Source organism: Crocodylus siamensis, chromosome 4 (genome assembly GCF_052110815.1).
Source record: "Crocodylus siamensis isolate JL-2025a chromosome 4, ASM5211081v1, whole genome shotgun sequence".
NCBI lineage: Eukaryota > Metazoa > Chordata > Crocodylia > Crocodylidae > Crocodylus > Crocodylus siamensis.
Window position 1 is genome coordinate 155,833,449 of NC_143398.1, and position 23,235 is coordinate 155,856,683.

The 23,235-nt window shown below is 50.6% G+C and overlaps 1 protein-coding gene across 8 annotated transcripts in view; it reads left to right on the forward strand.

Annotated features, from left to right (window-relative positions):
* Positions 1-10,416: 10,416 nt before the first annotated feature.
* LOC149866862 (signal transducer and activator of transcription 5B) overlaps positions 10,417-23,235 on the forward strand; it is a 46,547-nt gene continuing 33,728 nt past the window's right edge. For 4 of the 8 annotated variants that reach the window (XM_090044360.1, XM_090044364.1, XM_090044363.1 and 1 more), the window contains exon 1: positions 10,417-10,528. The gene's annotated coding sequence lies outside the window, so the exon portion shown is untranslated. The other 4 variants (XM_090044367.1, XM_090044362.1, XM_090044366.1 and 1 more) reach the window with 2 other exon arrangements.

Below are 23,235 nucleotides of genomic sequence, written 5' to 3' on the forward strand. Positions count from 1 at the left end.
TTATAATTGCTGAGACCAAGATGGACACACGCACAGTGTGAGTGCTCACTGGAACTCTTTCCAAGTTTCAGAAATGAGAACCCTAACCCTGCCCTTGTCATGCCTTTAGCTGATCAACCATAACAAAGAAAGTCAGCAGAACCACAGGATTTGAGGGCAATTACCTAGGAGCCAAGCCAGGTGCTAACTTTTGTGGTGGGGCAAGGGGTACAGAGGAAAAACCCTGTTGCAGCCATACAATTGCACTAGTGTGTGCAACTGGAAACATGGCAGCTGCCCCAAGCATCCAGCCACATTACACTTCTGTGTTTTACCTTTTATTTATATTGAATTTACCTTAATGGATAATGCATTTGAAGGAAACCTCTGTCTTTCAATAAAGGAAGCGTCTGTTTCTGTTTGTTTGTCTGCTGGAAAAACGCTTGCCCCAACATACTTGCAACCTAAATATATGATGATGGATGGTCACAGATCAACAGCGGGACAAGGAAACAACAAGACCATAATAATCAGCATGAGAGCCAGGAGTCTTGGTGCACTTGTAGCTCAACAATTGTCAAATTATTTTGTAGGTATCACTGAGAAAAACAAAGAGTTTTGAATAAAGATGAGTTATTCTTGTGGGTGTTTACCAGGAAGCTGCTTCTAGTGGTAGAGGCCTAGCCTGGGAGAAAGCATGAAAGTACTTGTCTGCAAATGTAACAAGCAATGCCTGAAAGTGGATGTTATGGGCTGATCAGAGGTGGAAGTTGATATCTGCCTAGAGAGGGAGGAAGGGCCTGGAACAGTAAATACAAAGTTAGATGCTACACTGCATCAGACTGCAAGTCCATCTGGCCCAGTGTCCTGCATCTCATGGGGGTAAAGGCCAGATGCTAAGGGAAGGAGTATTTGTGCAGGGTCTGTACAACCTGACCGATGGATCCACTGCCCCTCTTCCCATACAGCTTTATAGAATCATAGAGAAGTAGGGCTGAAAGGGACCTCTGTAGGTCATCTAGTCCAACCCCTGCCTAAGGCCTAATATGGAGGTTACACCCTGGCTATCTTATTACTGGCTGATGGATCTATCCATGAATTTGCCTGATTTCCTTTTGAACGCAGTGCCTCTGGCAGTAATGAGTTCCACAAGTAAACTACTTGTGGAATTTCAGATGTCTCTCTGTGCCTTGCTGATCCTATCAAGGCACAGAGAGACAAGGGAACATGTCAAAACATCTGGAAAAGGAAATGCTCCTGGCAACCACATTCTGAATGATACTGAGTGGGGTGGCATTGTATTTGCTGAGGCAGACCCCAGGATGTAAGGGCATGAGAAGGCTTGTTTTCTTCTCCTGGGATGCTGCTGCCAGGCTTCTGATGCTTCAGAGATGAGTTGTGTTGCACATTAACTCTTTGCAGCATACAGCCAAGGTGCTGGAAATGACACCCACACCTAGGTCCAGCCCAACATAGGGAAGGTGCTGCTGCCCAGGGATTATTCTGAGGCGCTTGTTTACCACAAGGAGACAGGGGAAGTGAAAAGGGAAAATATTTCCAGCAGGTCTGTTGGTGCAGGCTGCACACAGGGGCCTAAGATGCTGGGAAATGTTAGTATGTGGTTCCTTTTTAACTTTAGCTCCTTGGAAGGGAATGCTTGGTGTTACTGATGTCATAGATCCGTGATTCTCAGTCAGGGTGCTTTGAGATCTTTTCAAGGATGCTGCAGGGCGCAGTGTTAGCGCAGTTGGTGTGCAAACACGAATCACAAGATAAACCTGCCCCAGCCCTGGAACGGTGTCCTCCTGGGAGTGCAAGGAAGCCTAGGGCTTCCAATGGGACACTTGTGTTTCTGCACACCAGTGCCAGGAGCTTGGGGGAAAATAGGAGGAACTGGTCCTCCTGCTAAATAAGAATGACTACGATCTCACAGGAACAACAGAGTCCTGGTGGGACTCCCCCTGTGACTGGGCCACAGGTATAGATGACTATACCCTATACATAAGAGTTTTTGTGGTTTTTGTTTTGTTTTTTTTCTTTTTTTAAAAGGGTCGGGGTGTAGCTCTCTATGTCAAGAAAAGCTACGCATCTCTGCAAGCTGACATTGACACTCACGGATGACAACTGGAGACCCTCTGGGTTAAAATACATCAGGAACGTGGCACAGGGGACACATTGGTAAGAGTCTACTACAGACCACCTAATCAGGAATATGTGCTTGACCAGGAATTCACCAGGGAACTGGCTAAGGCTGCATGCTTTCAGTACATGGTTGTCATGGGAGACTTCAACTACTTGGACATCTCATGGGAAGAGCACTTGGCCAAATCCGAATAGTCACAAAGCTTTCTCACGTGAGTGGGTGATCTCTACCTGACTCAAGAAGTCTGTGGACTGACAAGAGGTAAAGTGCTGCTGGACGTGGTACTGGCCAAAGGGGATGATCTAGTCAACAACCTAAGAATTGAAGGAAAGCTGGGAGACAGTGACCATGAGCTGATCACTCTTACTATCCATCGCAAAGCTGGCAATCAGTCAGCAACACAGAAGTCCTCGACTTTAGGAAAGCTGACTTTGATAAGCTCAGGAGGCTTGCTGTTGAGGCCCTAAGGGGCCGTGCTTCGACAGGGAGGGGAGTCCAAGATGAGTGGTTGCTCCTTAAGGGAGTGATCCTGAAAGCACGAGGGCTGTCTGTCCCATCTCGGAGGAAAGGCAGCAAAAGTCTACAGCAACCCCCTTGGCTCAGCAGGGAACTCGTGGACCTCCTACATCTAAAAAGAGAGGCTTATAAAGGATGGAAGATGGGAATCGCCACTGAGGAGTATTCTGCATTGCTCTGTACCTGTATGGAGTGAACCTACTCCCCCAGGATTGCTGGTGGGACTGGACGAGTTCAAATTAGCAGGTTCTGATGATCTCCACCCCAGGGTGCTGAGGGAATTTGCAGGGGTCATTGTGGGACCCTTGGAACAGCTTTACAAGCACTTGTGGTGCTCTGGCAAGGTGCCAAAGGACTAGAAAAGGGCCAATGTGGTTCCCATTTTCAAAAAAGGGAGGAAGGAGGACCCAGAAAATTTATAGGCCTGTTAGTCTTACTGCTGCAGCCCTTGGGGAAGCTCTTTGAGAAAATTATCCAGGTGTGCATCTGCAAGGGGCAAGCAGGGGAGTGTATGCTTAGGAGCAACCAACATGGGTTCATTAGAGGCAGGTCCTGTCAGACCAACCTGGTGGCCTTCTATGACCAGGTCACAAAATCCTTGGACGCAGGTGTCGTGATGGATGTAGTCTTTCCGGAGTTTAGGAAGGCCTTTGACACTGTCTCACCCCATACTTGTTAAAAAATTAGGAGATTGTGGTGTCAGCGCCTACACAGTCAGACAGGTCGCAAATTGGCTACAGGGCTGCACCCAGAGAGTGGTGATGGACGGGTCATTTTCAACCTAGAGGGATGTGGGCAGTGGGGTCCCCCAGGGCTCAGTCTTCGGTCCCGCGCTGTTCAACATCTTCATCAGTGACTTGGATGATGGGGTGAAAAGCACCTTGTTCAAATTCACAGGTGACACTAAGATGTACAGAGAAGTGGGCACACTAGAAGGGAGGAATAGGCCGCAATTGGAACTAGACAGGTTAGAGGGGTGGGCGGATGAGACTAAGATGGGATTCAACACTAACAAGTGCAAGGTGCTACACCTAGGGAGAAAGAACCAGCAGCAGACCTACAGGCTGGTGAACTCCCCTCTCATCAGCACAGAGGCAGAAAAGGATCTTGGAGTCATTATAGACTCCAAGATGAACGTGGGCCGACAGTGTGGGGATCCAGTCAGTAAGGCTAACCGCACCTTGACGTGCATTCACAGATGCATCACCAGCAGGTCCAAGGAGGTGATCCTCCCCCTCTATGCGACACTAGTCAGGCCACAGCTGGAGTACTGCATCCAGTTCTGGGCGCCGCACTTCAGGAGGGATGTGGACAGCATGGAGAGGGTCCAGAGGAGGGCCACCCACATGATCAGGGGGCAGCAGGGAGGCCCTACGAGGAGAGGCTACGGGACCTGAACCTGTACTTCACGGTCAGGGCAGTTAGGATCTGGAACCAACTTTCAAGGGAAGTAGTGCTCGCTCCTACCCTGGTGGTCTTCAAAAGGAGGCTATACAGCCACCTAGCTGGGGTCATTTGACCCCAGCATTCTTTCCAGCCATAGCAGGGGTCAGACTTGATGATCTGCTCAGGTCCCTTCCAACCCTACCAACTGTGAAACTATGAAACCAGGAAAGCCCAAGGCTGCAACCAAACTCCAACTGGCTAAATGCATCAAGGACAATAAAAAGATCTTTTTCAGATATGTGGGGAGTTGGAAGAAAAGCAAGGGCAACATTGGACCCCTGCTAAACCAAATGGGACAACTGACAACCAACACACAGGAAAAAGCCAATCTGCTTAATGGGTAATTTGAGTCAGTTTTTCACCAGCCCAAAGGGACCACCCTGCCTAACATGATGTGGGACGGCCAGGGTGAGGGTGAATTTATACCCAGCATCAGTGTGGACCTTATAAAGGAACACTTTGAGAGGTTGGACACCTTCAAGTCAGCTGGTCCTGACAGATTGCACCCCAGAGTACTTAAGGAGCTGGCAGGCATCATAGTGGCTGGCATGGCTGCTGGCAAGGATACTCGAGAATTCATGGTGCTCAGGTGAAATACCCAAAGACTGGAAGAAGGCTAATGCGGTGCCTGTCTTGAAGAAAGGGAAGAAAGTAGATCTGGGGAACTACACGCTAATCATCTTGACTTCAATCTCTGGGAAGATTTTGGAAAAAATTATCAGAGAGACCGTTCTTGACAAGCTGTCTGATGGCAACATTGTGGGGAACAGCCAGCATGGGTTTACTGCAGGTAGGTCTTGCCTGACCAATCTCATCTCCTTCTATGACCAGGTGACATATCACCTGGACAACAGAGCAGAGATTGATGGCATATATCTGGACTTAAAAAGCCTTTGATCCGGTGTCCCATGATCTCCTCACGGAAAAATTGGCCAACTGCAGCCTTGGCTATATCACAGTTCGATGGGTGGGGAATTGCTCTGAGGTCGAACCCAGAGAGTGGTAGTTGATGGAAGTGAATCATCATGGTGCTCTGTGACCAGTGGTGTCCCCCATGGCTCCGTCCTTCGACCTGTGCTCTTTAACATCTTTATTAATGATGTGGACACTGGTGTCAGAAGTGGACTGGCCAAGTTTTGTAGTATGTAGGGTCGGAAGGGACCTGAGCAGATCATCAAGTTTGATCCCCTGCCATGGCAGGAAAGAGTACTGGGGTCAAACAACCCCAGGAAGGTGTTCGTCTAGCCTTGTCTTAAAGACCCCCAGGGTAGGAGCCAGCACCACTTCTCTTGGAAGTTGGTTCCAGATTCTAGCTGCCCTGACAGTGATTTAGTGCATCTTGATGTCTAATCTGAATCTACCCTCTGCCAGCTTGTGACCATTATTTCTAGTCACTCCTGGTAGTGCTCAGGGGAACAGGGACTCCCCCAATGCCTGCTGGTCCCCTCTGACTAGTTTGTAAATGGCCACTAGATCCCCCCTCAGACTTCTCTTCTGGAGGCTGAACAGGTTCAGGTCCCGTAGCCTCTCCTTGTAGGGTCTGCCCTGCTGCCCCCTGATCATGCGAGTGGCCCTCTTTTGGACCCTTTCAATGCTGTCCACGTCCCTCCTGAATTGCGGCACCCAGAACTGGATGCAGTACTCCAGCTGCGGCCTGACCAGTGCTGCATAGAGGGGGAGGATCACCTCCTTGGACCTGCTCGAGATGCATCTGTGGATGTATGACAAGGTGCGGTTGGCCTTCCTGACTGCCTCCCCACACTGCTGGCCCATGTTCATCTTGGCATCAATGACGACTCCAAGATCCTTTCCTGCCTCTGCACTGACGAGAAGGGAGTTCCCCAGCCTGTAGGTATGGTGCTGGTTCTTCCTCCCCAGGTGCAGCACCTTGCAGCTGTCAGTGTTGAAACCCATCCTGTTCTCATCCGCCCACCCCTGTAACCTGTCTAGGTCCAATTGCAGCCTATTCCTCCCATCTAGCGTGCCCACATCCCCCCCCCCTCCATCTTAGTGTCATCAGCAAATTTGAACAGGGGACTTTTTACCCCCTCGTCCAAGTCACTGATGAAGATGTTGAAGAGTGCGGGCCTGAGGAACAAGCCCTGGGGGACCCCACTGCCTACATCCCTCCAGGTCGAAAATGACCCGTCCACCACCACTCTCTGGGTGTGGCCCTCCAGCCAGTTGGCGACCTATTTGATTGTGTGGGTGTCGACACCACAGTCCCCTAGTTTTTTAATGAGAACGGGGTGAGAGACAGTGTCGAAGGCCTTCCGAAAGTCCAGAAAGACTATGTCCACTGCTACCCCTGCATCTAAGGATTTGGTGACTTGGTCGTAGAAGGGCACCAGGTTGGTCTGACAGGACCTGCCTCTAATGAACCCATGTTGGTTGCCCCTAAGCATAACCTCCCCTGCTGGCCTCTTGTGGACATGTGCCAGGATACTTCTCTCAAAAAGCTTACCCAGGATTGAGGTAAGACTGACTGGCCTATAGCTTCCTGGGTCCTCCTTCCTCCCCTTTTTAAAGATGGGAACCACGTTGGCCCTCTTCCAGTCCTCTGGCACCACGCCAGAGCACCACAAGTGCTCGTAAAGCCGTGCCGGGGTCCCACAATGATGTCAGCTAATTCCCTCAGCACCCTGGGGTGGAGATCGTCTGGACCAGCTGATTTAGATGCGTCCAGTCCCTCCAGAAGTTCCCTGACTAGGTCCTCCCTGACCCTTGGCCTGGGTGCATCTCCCCTGGGGCCTGAGGGGGGCCCAGTGGTGGGGCTGATCCGGTCCCTTCTCAGGAAAATGGAGGCAAAGAAGTCGTTAAATAGGTTAGCTTTGTCATCTGGTGTGACAACCAGATTTCACAGCATGTCCTGCAGGGGCCCCACGTTACCCGGTACTTTCTTTTTGCCCCCTATGTATTTAAAAAAGGACTACTTGTTGTCCTTGATCTGGGTAGCTAGTCCCAGTCCCATCTCTGCCCTGGCCTTCCTGACCACCCCCCTGCAGCCCTGAGCAACCGCAGTATAGTCCTTCCTGGTGATGGCCCCTCCCTGCCATTGGGTGTGCACCTCCGTTTTAGCTAGGAGACATTCCCGGAAGCTTTTGGTGAGCCAGGGGGGCTTTTGCGCCCTCCTGGCCCCTTTGATCCGTGTTGGGATTACCTCCTTTGGGCTTGGAGGGTCGTCTCCTTAAGGAGCGACCACTCTTCTTGGATACCTGGCTCCCCTCCCCTCCGGGACCTCAGTGCCTCCCCAACTATTCTCCTTAGCTCATTGACGTCCAGCCTCCTGCAATCTAGGACTGCTGCCTTCCTGCAGGCCTTTGCCACCTTGCACTGGATGGTGAATTCCAGCAGGTGATGATCACTGTTGCCCAGGTAGTCGAGCACCCGCAGGCCCCCCACCAGGTTGTCACCCGTGGCCAGCACCAGGTCCAACAAGGCATTTCCCCTGGTGGGGCTGTGCACCTCCTTGGTTAGATGGAGTTCACCAATGACACAACTTTGTGGTAGAGCATCCACACCTGAGGATAGGCTAGTGATCCAGGCTGAACTTGATAGGCTTAGAAAGTGGGTGGATAAAAGCTTGATGATATTCAATATGGAAAAATGTAAGGTACTCCACTCTGGAGGGGTAAAAAACCTGCATTGTGCTTATAGGCTCAGCAGTGTTATGTTTGCTAGCACCATGGCTGAAAGGGACTCAGGGTGGGCAGGTGTCATGATTGACCACAAGATGAACGTGAGCCACCAATGTGATGTTGCAGCTGGTAAAGCAAACAAAACTCTGGCTTGCATCCATAGATGTTTCTCAAGCAAATCTCAGGATGTCATCCTCCTGCTGTACTTGGTCTTGCTGAGGCCATAGCTGGAGTACTGCATCCAATTCTGGGCTCCACAATTCAAGAAGGATGCAGAGAAGCTTGAGAGAGTCCAGAGGAGAGCCATGCACATGATCAGAGGGCAGCAGAACAGGCCTTATGAAGAGAGGCTGAGAGCCATGGGGCTCTTCACCCTGGAGAAGTGCAGGCTCAGGGGTGACCTGGTGGCAGCCTTTAAGTATATATAAGGGCTGTGCATCGGGATCTGGGGAAACACCTGTTCACAAGAGTGCCCCAAGGGATGACAAGGTCCAATGGTCACAAACGCCTCCAATACCATTTTAGGCTGGACATAAGGAAAAACTTCTTTACTGTCTGAGCCCCCAAGGCCTGGAATAGGCTACCTCCAGATGTGGTGCAGTGTGGGCTGTCTCCTTAAAGGGACATGATGCATTAGCAGCAGTAGCATCCCTTTATGCTCACTCAGCTCCCTGCTTCATTACTTTTCGGGAGTCTAAAAAAAAAAAAAAAAAAAAAAAAGAGTGAAAACTAAGAGCTGGTATACAGAGATAGCAATATAGAGAGATAAATATAAATAAACACTAGATCATCTGGATGCAGTCCCTTGGACAACCCCTTTATAGATATATGTTTATCTATCTTTATCCATATTTATATGAAAAACTATATAGACCTTTACGTAATGGGTTTGTCCAAGGAAGGTCTATATAGTTTTTCATATAAATGTGTCTGTCTGTCAACTGTAGATATAAAGTTTATTTGAACAACTATATAGAACTCTACATAAAGGGTTTGTCCTGGGTCAGTATAGTTGTTCGTATAAATGTACCTCTGTATCTGTTTATATAGGGAAATCCCTGTCAGGCCAGACCTCTCTTGGTCTGCTAGCTGGTACCATGTCAACCAGTACACGCTGTTCCATGGTTGGCTTGTTGGCAACTAAACTGGTATTCCCACTTGGGCTGGGCTGGGTGAGAAGGATGTGCGGACACCCAGCAGGACTAAAAACAAGACCTGTCAAAGGGCAGATGAGCGCCCTGTGCCCCAATGGTCACCATACCTGGAGAGGATTTGGGCACCACTGGGTCAGTTTGCTTTAGGAAGCACCAATGATTCACTGCATCTAACCCAGCATTTCTTTCTCAACCTGTGACCCAAAAGTGGGTTGCAGGAATATATGAAAGGGATCGTGAACAAACTTTAAAAACGGATTCTCCTACCCCACACACTGGGGGCTGGGGCCTGGGGGCCAGCAGGTTGGGAGCAAGGGCCACTGGGTTGAGACTGACCATTGATGTTTACACATGGGTCCTGGTACAAAAAAGGTTGAAAACCACTGATCTAAGGTGCCCCAATGGTCTCAGCAACCTCAGCACTGTCCTGATATAGGCAGACACATCTCTCTCTGTATGTCTCTATCTACATGAAAAACTATATACAAATCGATAAAGACAGATTTATATGAACAGCTATATACATCTCTACATAAAGGGTTTGTCCAAGGTCTATACTAGGGGCAGGCCGCTTACTGAGTTTTGACAAGCCTTTGAGGGCCGCATGATAGGCAGCCAGGGGCAGATAAATGTTAATTTTCTAAATTTTTTAGGAACCCTGCAGGCTGGATAGAATGGCCTGGCGGGTTTTTGCCCACCCCTGGTCTATACAGTTGCTCGTTATCTGTCTGACTCCTATATGACAAACTAGAGACACACGTATGTGGCCAGCTCTCTAGCCCTCTACACAAAGGGTACGCCCAAAGAGCAGACAAGGTTCTTTGGGTAAATGCGGTCTTTTATTAGACCAACTAGATAGTTGGAAAACTTGTTCTTTGCAAGCTTTTGAGCAAAGAACAATTTTTCCAACTATTTCTTCAATAGTGTATGTCACACTCCAGGTCAAAGTAGCCAGACTGGCTGAACTGATGCGATTTGGGACTGAACTCAGACAAACCGTACCAACCTAGCCAGCACAACTCCATTGCTCTAAACCCCACCCCAGCATCCTCCGTCCCAACCTGCTGCCGGGGCGGGGCAGGGGCTTCAGGTATTCCCAAGCCCATGGGGAAGCGTCCTCTGTGCAGGCCCGAGCCAGGCGGTCTCGGGATCCGGCTGCCCCCAAACGCCAGGCTAGCGCTGCATCCCAGACCCACCGGCCTTTCCGCTTCCACGCTCCCTCTTAGCCCACTGGATGCTTGCCCACAACCAAAAAGTTCGTGATTTTGTAGTTGATCTAATCAAAGAGATCGCATCTACCCAAAGAGCCTTGTCTGGCCCTGCCTGTGGACCCACACCCACAGCGTGCAGTCGGGCCGCGGCCAGTTGTGTCTCTGTCCCTGCGTGTCCGCCCGCTCTTACTTCTCCCCACTTTTTTTGCCGGGGGGGGCTGAGTGCGCCCCGCCAGGAGCTGCGAGCGCGGCCGCGCAGGCCGAAGGGCAGGGGCGACGCAGGCGCGCTGGGGCCGGTGGGCGGGTCCGGGGCGGGGCGAGGCGAGGCGGGGCGGGCGGGGCCGGGCCCGGGCAGTCGGAGACCAGTGCGGCGGCGGCGGGAGAGGCAGCGGCAGCGGCAGCGGCAGCGGCAGCGGGCGGAGCTGCCGGGCGCGGCCAGAGGTAGGAGTGGGGCTGGGGGCAACGGGCGCAGGCCGGGACTGCCTGGCGCATGGGGAGCCGACCGGCCGGACAGGCAGGCTTAGGCCGGGACTGTCAGGGGGACAGAGTAGTGGGCGAGACATGCTGGGAGATGGACCGGGGGACAGGGCAATGGAGAGGCAGACTGACAGGGGTGGAGATTGCCCACCACGCCGGGAGCGGGGCAGGTAGACACTAGCTGGTCCTTCCCGGCGTACCGGTAGACGACCAGAGGGACAGACACTGTGCGAGACGGCTGGGTGGACAGAGCAATGGACGGGCCAACCCCAGTGGAGACGGCCTGGCATGCTAGGAGACGGACGGGCAAACAGACGCTGGGCAGGACTGACTGTCTGGCCCACCTGGAGATGGACCGGCCCCGGCCAGGATTGCCTGGCTCACCAGGAGACGGGTAGACACCAGGCAAGACTGTTGGGTGGGCAAAGAAATGGACAGACAGGCACCAGCTGAGACTGCCTGGCACACCGGGAGATGGACAGACAGGCAGACACAGATTGAGATTGCTGGGCAGACTGGGCAATGGATGCACAGAAATCTCCAGTTATTGGGACGATGTCTGAAACCGCCCAGCAGACAGAGCAGCGGACACAGGTAGACGCAGGCAGGGTCTCCTTGGTGGACAGTGACACGTGAACTCTGGTAGAGACTTCCCAGCATCCAAAGCCAGGGTCAGACAGATGGACACTAGCAGGGACGTCCTGGCAGCCAGAGCTACAGACAGGCAGATGGATGCTGACCTGGCATACAGAGCAACAGAGAGGGACTGACTGATAGGAACAGATACAGGCACACTGACTGGCAAAGATGAAGACGCGTTCTGGCCAGCAGGTCCCAGCAGACAAACAGCCACTGAGTGATGGACAGACAGAGCCTGACTGGCAGACGCAGACAGACGGCAGCCTCCGTCACCCCAGCAGGTCTATAGGCTATGCAGGCCTCTGTCAGGGAGTCTGGCAAGCGCTGGCCCGAGGGAAGGCAGGATCCCTGCATCCCCTTGCTCTGTGTTCTGGTTTGTTGCTGCCCACATCACCAGCTACTCGAACAGGCAGGTTGGTTTCACTTTCCCACTTTTGTGCCTCAGTTGTAAACACAGCAAGTGGAAGGAAGCATTTCTCTCCCTGCACTGAACTCCTGTGTTTGGATCATGCAACTCCACGGTGTTCCCCTCCTCCTTCTCCCCAGTTGTTCATTTTGAATGGTGAAAAATAATAGCCCAGCTGGAGCAAGGGGCGAAAGCCTGGCCTTTTTCCGCGCTCCAGTTGTCCCTGCCTTTCACTGGCACCGGCCTGTGGTTGGTCATGGCATCCTCGCTGCCTAGGGCATATCTTTTATTTTACCCTTCGAAATAGCTTCAGAAGTTGGTCCCAAGTCCTTGCTCTTGTGTGCTGCATGAAAATCCACTTGCCCTCTGGGGTAGTGGTTGATTCAGATAAAATGCAGGGCCACATGGCGCAGAGAGAGGGCCTTTCATCAGCCATGTCTAATTGGATAATTTTTGGGGAAACCTCCCTCTTGGTTTGCAGTTTTTGTTGCAGCTCTCTGGGTCGTGGTGAGGGTGCTGGAACGCACCCTTGTCTACTTGCAAAACAGTGCAGTGCAACACTGAGTGCTTTGGTGGGGGTATAGCCTATAAACCCCCTTGTGTGGACACAGTTAATACTGGGATATTGTACTGCTACCTACATAGCTTTTTCCTATTTAGGTAGGGGAATACACTTTCCTACGGCCAAATGTCCCTGTATGTGTCTGTATCAACCTCTAGCTCTATGTGGTAACCCGAATGCCAAACAAGATTTTCATGCCGCTGGGATGACCAGGAGCTGGGACCTTGTTCTGTAGCAATAGCGGAAAAAAATATACTGTTATGAGACAACCAGCAACCTGAATCCACACAAGGGATTGCACCGATACAATTATATTGGGGGGGAAAACATCCCCTTTGTTCGTGTAGCTATTTCAGTATGGTGTCTGCAAACTGGACCAAGCACAAAGATATACATGTTATCCCAGTGCAGTGCCAAGCCAGTGAAGGCCCTGACCTGGTCAAAGTCTCTAGTTCCTGCCATAATTGGCATAATTAACAATGATAATTAGGGACCTGCATAAATTGTAGTAAGACAAGGGTTTTTTTGCGGCATGCAGAGCTAATTTTGCAGAGGCTCTGCCCCTTGCTGCTGATTGGCAGAGGGGTCCTGGTGCCTCATCCTTTGCTCACGATTGGCTGAGAGGCAAGAACCACATAATTAAATAACAGATTCCATGGAAGTATACTATAAATTACCGTATTATTATAAATTGAAGTATTAAACTGAAATCTAAATCGTTGTACCCTGATAAACATTTGGGGGGGGGGGGTAGGTAAATTCTGTGGGACATGATGGCCAGCACCATTTTTTGCAGCAATTGCTGGTTTTTGTGTTTGCCACAAAAGTCATGATTTTAAATAGGCCCCCAGTGATAATTCTTGTACTGGCAGGATGCAAAATGTTGGGACAGGGTGGCAAAAATACTCCAGTTCTCTTCATACCTGCTTTGTTGCAGGCTTCACAAAGGTAGATGCACGCTTTTGGACAGTGGGGCTGGGTGAGGCCTTGGGCAGAAGAGACATGCCAGCCATGGAAGAGAACTATACAGTATGGGATGTGGGGTTTGTCGTGCCTTTTAGTATTCAAGCAGAGGTGACCCAAAGCCTCCCACCCTATAACAGGGCAGTGTGCATGTACAAGGGCCCATCTACTGTATCTAGCTTCTGGACTGAGGCCTAGCGATGCACTTCTGATATGCTCTGTCTGCACATTGTGCTGCCCAGAAGCCTAAGTGAAAGCAGCAGCACCTCAGTTTGTAGCTGTGTTTTGCATTTGCCCTTTGAAGATGGGACTTCTTCACACACCTGCTAACTATCAACCAGGACAGGGTGGGGAGGAAGTGTTAAAAACGTGCGCACGCTCAAACAAAAGATGACCCAGAGAGTTAATTTTTTGTAAATATTTTGGTTGTTGCGTAACTGCCTGTGGCTAAACTCAGCTTTAAAAAAAACAAAAAACCTTGGCACATGCCTTGGTTAGTTTTTGCAGTGTCAGTACCAGTGGCTTCATTGCCAGCAGCCTGTCTGTGTGGGAATAGCAGGGAGAGTAGCTTTGAAATTCAGTTCTCCAACAGGATGCAATAGAGAAATTGACCTCTGTGACTTGTCCCAAATCTGTTCTACAAGAGGCGGAAGACAGGGCCCATCTAGCTATTGGCACAGCAGGGTTAATTTTACCCTGTGTTTGCTCTGTAGGAAGCTGGGAGTGGAGCTGTGTTGGTGTGGACTGTCAGAATGCTCATTTCCCCTTCTCCCTGCTGACTTCAGCAGGGCTGGTTTGCATTGACAAAGGAGCCGATAGATTGGTTAGCTGAGATCATGGGGTTGGCAGGTTCCCTGTCCTGGAGGCCAGCCTGAAGATGAAGGTGTGAGTTTTCTGAATTGCTGTGGTCTGCTGTAGAGTTTGCATTTGGTATGGTATGCCAGGAGAAAGCAGGCATGGTGAAACTGCCTCCACTGAGTGGCACAGTGGAATAGTTTGGACTTACTGCCCTTTGATGTTAGCATCTTGTTAGCTCTTTTCCTATGTAGGTGTTTAAAATTCCCTCACCTTGCGTGTCATCCTATGAGTTGGCTGGAGAGATGCAGGTTTCTCTTGATTTATGCTGTACATGTGTTCCTGGAAAATGGCATATAACTCGAATTTGCATAAAGGAAACCCACTCTACAATGTAACAAATAGGGATACGTTCCAGGACTTCAACTGTACTGACCCCCAGGCCCATTTTTACCTCTTTTACAAGGCAATTTTGGTACTCACCAACAGCAGACAGTACACACAAGCACAGGGCACTATCATAATGGGGATGGCAACTACAGAAACACGTGTCACAGACAAGGATCAAGGAGCGGAGATCTGTAGAGGAGACTATATTTTGGTGCATGCCACTCCCACAATGCACCACAAAACATCTGACTGCAGGCTTCCACCACACCAGTCACACAAGAGTGAAGTTCCCTCTCACATATGACAAATTTTTGTTATAAAAAGGGTCATCGCGTAAGAGCAAATTTGTACATACAGAACCCGCATAAAGCAAAGGAAACCTGAATTGGACAATTGCAAAATTAAAGGAAGGGAAGCTTCAGTGTTTTTTAAAACAATGCAGAAGGACTTCCATTGCTTTGGCCTCTACTTGGCTATAAACAGGACCCCTTTATTTTCAAATTCAGTAATGGTTGCTAGAGGGACCGGGGGAAAAAACACAGCATACTGATGAGCAGAGTTTGTTCTGTAAATGGCTTCTGGCTCTGGAAAGGAAATTGAATGGGGTTAAAATAACAGGTGTGCTGCACCATGAATCTTCCAAGTGTTATGCAAATGCTGTGCCCGTGGATGTACATTTTGTTTAATCCCCTTGTGCAGCTGGACTAATGCATTCCTCAGATGCAGATCTGCTCTACACCAATGCAAACAGACTTGCAGTTTACCATGGGTTTAAAGCAGGGTGGATAGCCCCGGTGCAGGTTTGTCAGAGGCAAGAAGTACCAAGGTAGATAGCATCTCAGCATCACAAGGCTCCCTTGCTTCCCTTCCTCAGGAATTGGGCATGTGACTATCCCTTTATTACTGAGGGGGAAGCCGAGGCTCAGAGAGAGTTGGTGCTCTGTGCAGGATCTCACAGAATGGCTTGCTGAATGGCGGTAGGAATTTGGGACCTCTTGACTAGAGGGTTTTATGTCCAGGTCTCTTGTTGTGTATTTCAAATCCACCCTATATTAGCAGCGGGGTGGGTTGCCTGTTTCTAGTCTTTAGAAACAGTGGCTGCCTGTTCTTTGACCTATAGCTTGGTAGCTCTCAGGGTTGTGCAGGCTGTAGCCATATTCTAGCCCTTTTATAAAACTGGGGTCTCCCTTTGTCTCATGGCTGGCAGTGCATTGGGCTCTCTGGGGCAGGGTCTTTGCACTGCGCTGAGCTGGCTCCTTTCAAGACTCAGATCCCTGGCAGGGTGCCAGTGACTGCTGCTGTTTATTTACAGTGTGTGGGAATAAACAGGATCTTGTTTCATTCACAGGGGCAAACAGCAGGCTCTGCTCAAGGGCTGTCAGGTAGTGCTGCGCTGGAATGCCATCCTTTTGGGGTGTCTGTGTCTCTACCTGCTAGTAAGGACAGACCCCTGCGTGTGCTGCATGAATCCTTTCTGAGTCAAAACATTGGTCAAAACACTTTCTGAGTCGAAACACTGAAGCAGAGCTGAAGTGCACCAAATTAAGTTTATTTGCTGTAGCTTCTGCTGTACACTAGATACTTTCCAAACTTTTTAGGATGAACTGAACTTCAAGGAAGTGGTGGTTTAATGGAAGAAATCAAGCAGAAGGCATTGACAGTAGACAACTTGCATAGAGTTTATATGCAGAGCAACCAGATTCACTGTAGGCAACAGGGCAAGGGTGGAACGTAAATGTACATACCGTAGGTGTGCAGGAAAGTTAACCCCTTCTTATGGGGCTGCATAGGTAGAGACACACAAGCAACCAGGTTGAAGGGCTTGGGAACACTTGTGGATCAGATGGCTCGAGTTAAGTTTAGATTTGGGAGAATGTATTTGAAAAGGGCTTTGGTAAAAATGAATGTGTAATCATCCCTCCTCTTAGAAGAGGAAAACTCCAGCAGGACAGAGTGCTTCAGAGTTACGCCTGCAGCCCTTAACTCCAGGCTCCACAGCCTCCTATTGGTGTGTGAGAGTTACAGAATATAGAGCAGGGGTGGGTGAAGTCTGGCCTGCAGGCTGGATCAGGCCTGTGGGGGACTCTCTTTTCTAGGAGCCCCAGCCTGTATCTCTGCGGGTGCTTTCCATGGAGCGGCGAGGCTGTGACAGTGCGGGGCCAGGGTTTCCCTGGAGGCTGGCTCAAGCAGTGCTGGCAGGGTGCCATGACTGGGTGGGGAGCTGCTCTGGGGCTGGGATCTTTTGGCAGTGACAGCATGGTCCAGAGCTGGGGCAAAGCTGTAATCCACTGCCCATGTGCCCTGGGCAGGGTTGTGCGGGCAGTGGATCGCGGCTCTGCCCCAGTGGGGCGTGCGGGCAGTGGATCGCGGCTCTGCCCCACTGTCTGTCTCGGTTCTGGGCCACACTGTCACTGCTGCAAAATTGCAGCCCCAGCCCTGGCCCGGCCCAGAACAGCTTCCCATCCAGCCCTGTGCCCTGCCAGTGCTGCTTGGGCCGATCTCCATGGAAACTCTGGCCCCACGCTGTTGTGGCCCTGCCAATACTGGTGTCTCTGTGGGAACTGGCTGCAATGACGTGGGCAAGGGCTGCTGGGAAATGGAGTCTGGCCACCAGCTGGATCCACCATTTTGTCCACCCCGATAGAGAACAAGGTAAAGGGAGACAGTTTGGTCAGATGTTTCCCAGCTGAGGTGAAGGAGTTAGGGGAAGGAGTAGGCAGCTTGGCTACAGAAGAGTCAGCTTGTTTTTAAAAAATCTTCAAGGAAAGCTGAGCTGATGGGACAGAATTTGTGTTGGGACTTCTCAATTTTCTTTTTTTTTAACCTTCGAAGACTAATAAGAGCCACCAGGTTTGTCCATGCAGCACAGGGCAGTGTTAGCCATGCATACACTAGTCTGGGTACCAGAAGCCATGGTACTGCATCATCAGAGTACTTGGCTCAGGCTAGCAGATGCTGCTTCTCCCTAGCATTGTATAGTGTAGGTGCATCCCAAGCAACTTTGCAACTTCCCTCCTGACCCCAGGTCTGCTGCCAATAAAATCATCCTTTCCCAGTTGTTTTGGCTGGGGAGCACTAAAGATCAGAGTAGAGGGATATGAGTGAACCTAAGTGCCCCCCTCTAGTGCTGCTTTCAGATGTTCCTGAAACAGAGCACCTGATTGCGCCTCTTCATTGTGAACTTGGGGCCACTTGGAGCCATCTCCTCAGCCTAATTGCTGGGCTGAGGTGTACACAGTGAGGTGGGGGAGCAGGGCCTGCTGTGTGATCAGTGAACTCCAGGTTGGGAAGGAAGGCCTCCATCTTCAGCATGCCCTAAATTTCCAGGAGCACTTTATGCTGCTCAGCTGGACAGGAGCTGCTCAACTGGATTTGACCTCTCTTGGCTAGGCATGTCTTTAAAGTCATTCCTGGCAGGAGTCTCTTGCCAGGCCAGGCCTGAGGGTTGCTCTGAATAGCAGTGTCCTGTTGTGAGCGGCGTGGAGGGTGTTCATTTCTCTTTCTGGGGCTGTATGGAGTGGAAGCAGAGTCCTCCAACTTCCATATTTTCACATGCGTTGTCCAAATGGCACATGCATTTCACATTGTTTTGAATGGTGCTTAGCAACGTTACCCATGAGCGAGTGGAGCTGGTCTGAGGGCATGTGGGGATGTGTCTGCTTGAGGCTGGAGCTGTTGCAGCCTGTTTGTTACTGGGGCACTTCTCATGATTAAAGCCTGAAGTTGGGCCTGAGGACCCTGGCATGATTGCTTTCAACTTCTTTCATCAGCTAGAAGGTTAATTCCTGGCATGCTGGTGAGAGAGAGGGTGCGTAAAGTTGCCTTCTCAGAGCTATTTTATGCTTGGCACTTTAAACTCCTTTGTGTACCTCCTCTTTGGGTTTGGCTTCCTAACACTGACTGTGGCATCTGAGATCCAGGCTGCTGTGGAATTGGAGGTCTCTGCACCTTTAGCTTCCCAGCCCTTCCCTTCAGGGCCAGCATTGCCACCTGCGATCAGAGGAAGACACCAGCATTGTTATTCTGAAGGGCAGTAGCAGAGTTGTTCACCTTGCAATGCAAACAGCGATCCCAAAGACAAGCACAAATCAGCAGGAATAATGTGGCACCCAAGACCAGATACTGATAGTGTCAGGGTGCCTTGCCCAGCTGATGTGTGGATAGAGATGTTCAGAGCTTCTGGTGTCCATTTAACTAGAGTGTGTGGATGGAGCTCCCTGCTGACAGCAGGGGAAAACATAGACGCCTGAGAAGCTGTGAGGGATTTCCCAGCTTGCTTGCTCTCACAGCAAAACCTGAGCATTCTGCTTATGAAAAATCCCTGCTCCCTTCACTTGCTGCATGGGTGGGAGGGGAGCAAGTGGTGACTCTGCTGAGTACAGTAAAGAAGAATGCTTGACTCGGAAATGGCTTTTTAGTTGAGCAGGAATTACTGTAAATGTGACTTGCGCTTTAAAGGGCCTCACACGAGTTGTGGGAGGTGGAGTCCTGCAGACTTCAGCAGGCAGCCAAGTTCCTCTGAGGGTGTGTGTGGGGGGTGTCAGAGGAGCTTACACTGTGGCCTGCAGAACCATGTCATCTCACCCGTGGAGCTCTTCAGGGATCTGGAACTTTGGCAGTGGGGAAGCAGTGGTAGCGTTAATTGACCCTCCCCTACTGCCAAATTTCCAGATCCAAGGGGAGTTTCATGGGCCAGAGAGCGAGCGTGGCTCTGCATGCCAGCTTGTGTCAGTGTGGAGTCAGGCCCCCAGACTGATCTACTCATCTATTCTGCGGGGCCAGAAGGCTGGGTACCACTGCTGTAGGATGTTCCCTTGCATTCTTTCTATGCTATGTAACTATGTAGCCCTAGTAAGACAGACCCCTAGAAATGGTGTAGTTCTCTGCTAAATGCTTTAAGCATTTAGAATAACTCTTTCAGGGTCCAGTTGATTTCATTCCCTTTATGTTTGTGGGTGCATGGCCAGAAGGGTCATTTTTGCACTGATGGTGGTCCAGAGAAAATGCAAGAGGCAAGAATTTTTGTGGATGATATCTTTTATTGGACCCACTGTGTAATTGGAAGGGACACACAAGCTTTCAGGTACCACTGTACCCTTCCTTAGGGAGAGAAGCAGACATAGGAGAGCTAAATAGCAGATGGAACAAGGGCTTGTGTAAAACTCCGTAAAAACTCCCTTTCTTATTTACATACAGAGTTCTACATAAGCCCTGTCCCATCTGCTCTTGCCTCTTGCATCTTTGCTTGGTTTGATTTTAATGCCTCCTGCTAGTTATGTCTGGGACCCTGAGAGCCATAGGCTTTGCTGTACCTGAGGGCAAAACCATGGGCTGTGGGATTCAAGCGTGCAGTGTGATGTCCAGATCAAAAGGTGCTGGGGGAAGCGCCATGTGTCACCTGTACATGGCTCGGATGGCAGATGCCAGCTTGCCCTTGCATTCAGCGCTGAGACATGGGAAATGTGAGTCAGACACCCAGGGGAACTTGCTGAGCTGTTCTGAGAGCTGGTTTCTCAGTGGGCTCTTTGAGAAGCTACGGGGAGGCACCTGCTCAAAGAGAGAGCCTGGGATGGAATTTCCCACCTCTTGAGAGCTTGGTTTCTCCTGCATCAACTACAGAGGGGACTCAAGCCTGCCCAGTCTCAGGCTCTTAGTTTGTTTCTTTTGCTATCTGCCTGTACAGCCCCCAGAAGGAGCCTGCCCCTTCCCAACCCTCTGGTGGGGCAGAGTCAGCAGAAGTTGCCAGGCTGGGTTCCTGTCTCCTTGATCCTGTCTGTGCAAGGCTGAGAAACATCAGAGCCACTTAGTCTTGACCCCTTGCCTCCATATACCCTGCTTGTCCCAGCTGTCTTGGGAGCATTTTCACCCAGCTGAAGCAGTGCTTCCTAGCATACTTCTTACCAGCAGTGCTATGAAGCCATGAGCACTGAAGCTGTGTGTGGAAGAAGCTACAACCCTCGGGAGTTGTTGCCTTTTGTGGTATCCCTGCTCAGGGCAGCAGTGATTTGGGAAGCTGGCTGAACCTGTGGTCAGCTCTTTGGACAGAGGGAAGTCACTGAATAGACCCCAGGGAGCAACCTGGGCTTTCTACCCTGTTTGTGGAATGCTTCGGCTGGAAAGTATTTCTGGGTATGCCGAGAGGCACAGCCCATGGGAGCCAGGACCTGATGTCGTTCAGTTTATTATTCCTATAGAGATGCACAGTAGTGGCAGCAATGGAATAGACTGCCTAGGGAAATTGTGGACTCTTTATCACTGGAGGTGTTCAAGAAGAGTTTGGACAGCCACTCATTGAGGATGAGTTAGCAATAGCTATGCCTGTCTTTTAATTGTGCATATTTTCCATGCATCCGGGCTTTGCTGGTTGCTCCCCCTGCTTTCTGCTACATGCGTCAAGGTGTTTTTAAGCCTTCCAAGAGGCATTGAGTGTTGGCTGTAACCAAAGACAGGGGATTTTGCCTGGGGTGTGCCTGTGTTCCCTCTGAGTCTAAAACCCAGAGGTTCCTGCCTAGAGGGTCTTGCCTCTTCATTCAGGATCAGACTGATAGTCATACAGAGTCAGGAAGAAATTTTACTCCATGGTGAAACTGGTATAGATTGTGGGGATTTTTGCCTTCCTCTGTAGTGGAGAAGCATGACATGGGATCACTTGAATGTATATTAACAACTTTTTATAAAAGGAGGACATTGGCTGCCATGGTACCCCTGTGCTACCTGTGGCAGGTTAGGGTGTTATGTCTTGCAATGTGTCATGGTTGCTGATAGTTTTACTAAGAGATTATTGAGTTGTATAGAATGGTTTGGATAAGGATGCTCTTGCCTCAGGCAGGGGGTTAGACTAAGATGATCTCTGGTGGTCCTGTCCAGCCCTGCTTCTCTATGATCCTGTGAAAAACAGCTTGGGAAGAGGAAGAGAGGGCCTTTGCCAGAAGGGGATAGATCTAGGACTGCTCTGTGTACTTAGCTTGACACAAACAGCTGATGTTGGCTTGATGTGAACCAGGGTCTCTCCTCCCTAGTTTCATAGTTTCTAGGGTCAGAAGGGACCTGAGCAGAGCATCTAGTCCAACCGCCTGCCGTGGCAGGAAAGAGTACTGGAGTCAAACGACCCCAGCAAGGTGTTCATCCAGGCTCCTCTTAAAGACCCCCAGGGTAGGAGCCAGCACCACTTCTCTTGGAAGTTGGTTCCAGGTCCTAGCCGCCCTGACAGGGAAGTAGCGCTTCCTGATATCAAGCCTAAATCTACCCTCTGCCAGCTTGTGACCTTTATTCCTGGTTACTCCTGGTAGTGCTCAGGGGAACAGGGATTCCCCCAAGGCCTGCTGATCCCCCCTGACTAGTTTGTAACAGGCCACCAGATCCCCCCTCAGCCTTCTCTTGTGGAGGCTGAACAGGTTCATGTCCCGTAGCCTCTCCTCATAGGGCCTGCTCTGCTGCCCCCTGATCATGCGAGTGGCCCTCCTCTGGACCCTCTCCATGTTGTCCACATCCCTCCTGAATTGCGGCGCCCAGAACTGGATGCAGTACTCCAGCTGCGGCCTGACCAGTGCTGCATAGAGGGGGAGGATCACCTCCTTGGACCTGCTCGAGATGCATCTGTGGTTGCATGACAAGGTGCGGTTGGCCTTCCTGACTGCATCCTCACACTGCCGGCCCATGTTCATCTTGGCATCAGTGATGACTCTAAGATCCTTTTCTGCTTCTGTACTGACAAGAAGGGAGTTCCCCAGCCTGTAGGTATGGTGCCGGTTGTTCCTCCCCAGGTGTAGCCCCTTGCACTTGTCGGTGTTCCCTGTTTGCTAGCAATGGAATTATCTATGTCAGTTGCCTTGGACCAGGGGGGCTCCCTGTGACCAGGCTCCTGTTCACCTTAGCCCCTTTATGCAGGGAGCCAGTTGCCTTATGGACCCCAAAGGACCAGTGCAGTCCTGGCCCTCCCTGCTTGTTGCTTACCAAGCAGAACCAGGCTCTTGGGCTCCTCAGGGGCAAGAGAAGGAAAAGCAGCTCCACAGTTAGAAGATTTCTGTAACTTACCTGTCCCCTCCTATGGCGGTAGATTTATGCCCCCCCTTCCCCCCCCTCCACATTTTTGGCCCTGTAGTACAGTGGAGGGGTTTACCCTGGAACAGCTCTTTGGTATAGGGATCCCGTCTTTGCTCCCCGGCCTGAAATTCCTGTGCCAGGTGTAGCCATAGTTCTAGCCCTGTAACATCTGCTGGTTGATAGAAGACGCGTTGCCTTTAACTGCTCACTGGTCCGTGCAGTGTTGGGAAACGTCAAGGGGGTGGGGGGAGGCACATATGTGAACACCGCTTCCTGGATGATAGGGGTGAGCTGAGTTGCTGATAAAGCAGAATCCACCCATCTAGCTGCACCAGAGAGGGGACGGGAACCTTGGCTGCTGCAAAACAACGTGCTCCCTGGTGAGCAGTTTCCCCCTTGCAAACTCTCCTGTTCTGCAAAGTCCCCCATTGATCTTCTTCCTTTTAAAAGTAGTTAGATTTTCCATCGCGGTGCTAGCGGCCTCTTGCACTGGAATGTTATAGCTGAGCCATAACATGGTCACGACTTGTTCTGTCTTTCAGCAGTCATTGGTAAGTTTTGCAATCCCTCCTTTCGTTATACCTTCACTCCTTCCTGTTGTGATGGGCATGTACTCCTTCGTAGCACTCATTTCTCTGGGGACGGAGTTAGGAAAGTAGCTGACGTTTTGTCTGAAGCAGAATGAAAGGTTTCTGGGCTCCATTATCGCTATGGAAGGCTGCACGGCAGATTCACTTTCTTGTCTGGCTTTCTGTTTCCCTTGCATAAAGGCTCTCTGAAAAGTTTAAGTTGGGGGGGGGAGGGGAGAGAGATATTTATGGCCAATCATCTATTATAGTCCCTTGCACAAGGCAAAAATGTAATGTGAAATGT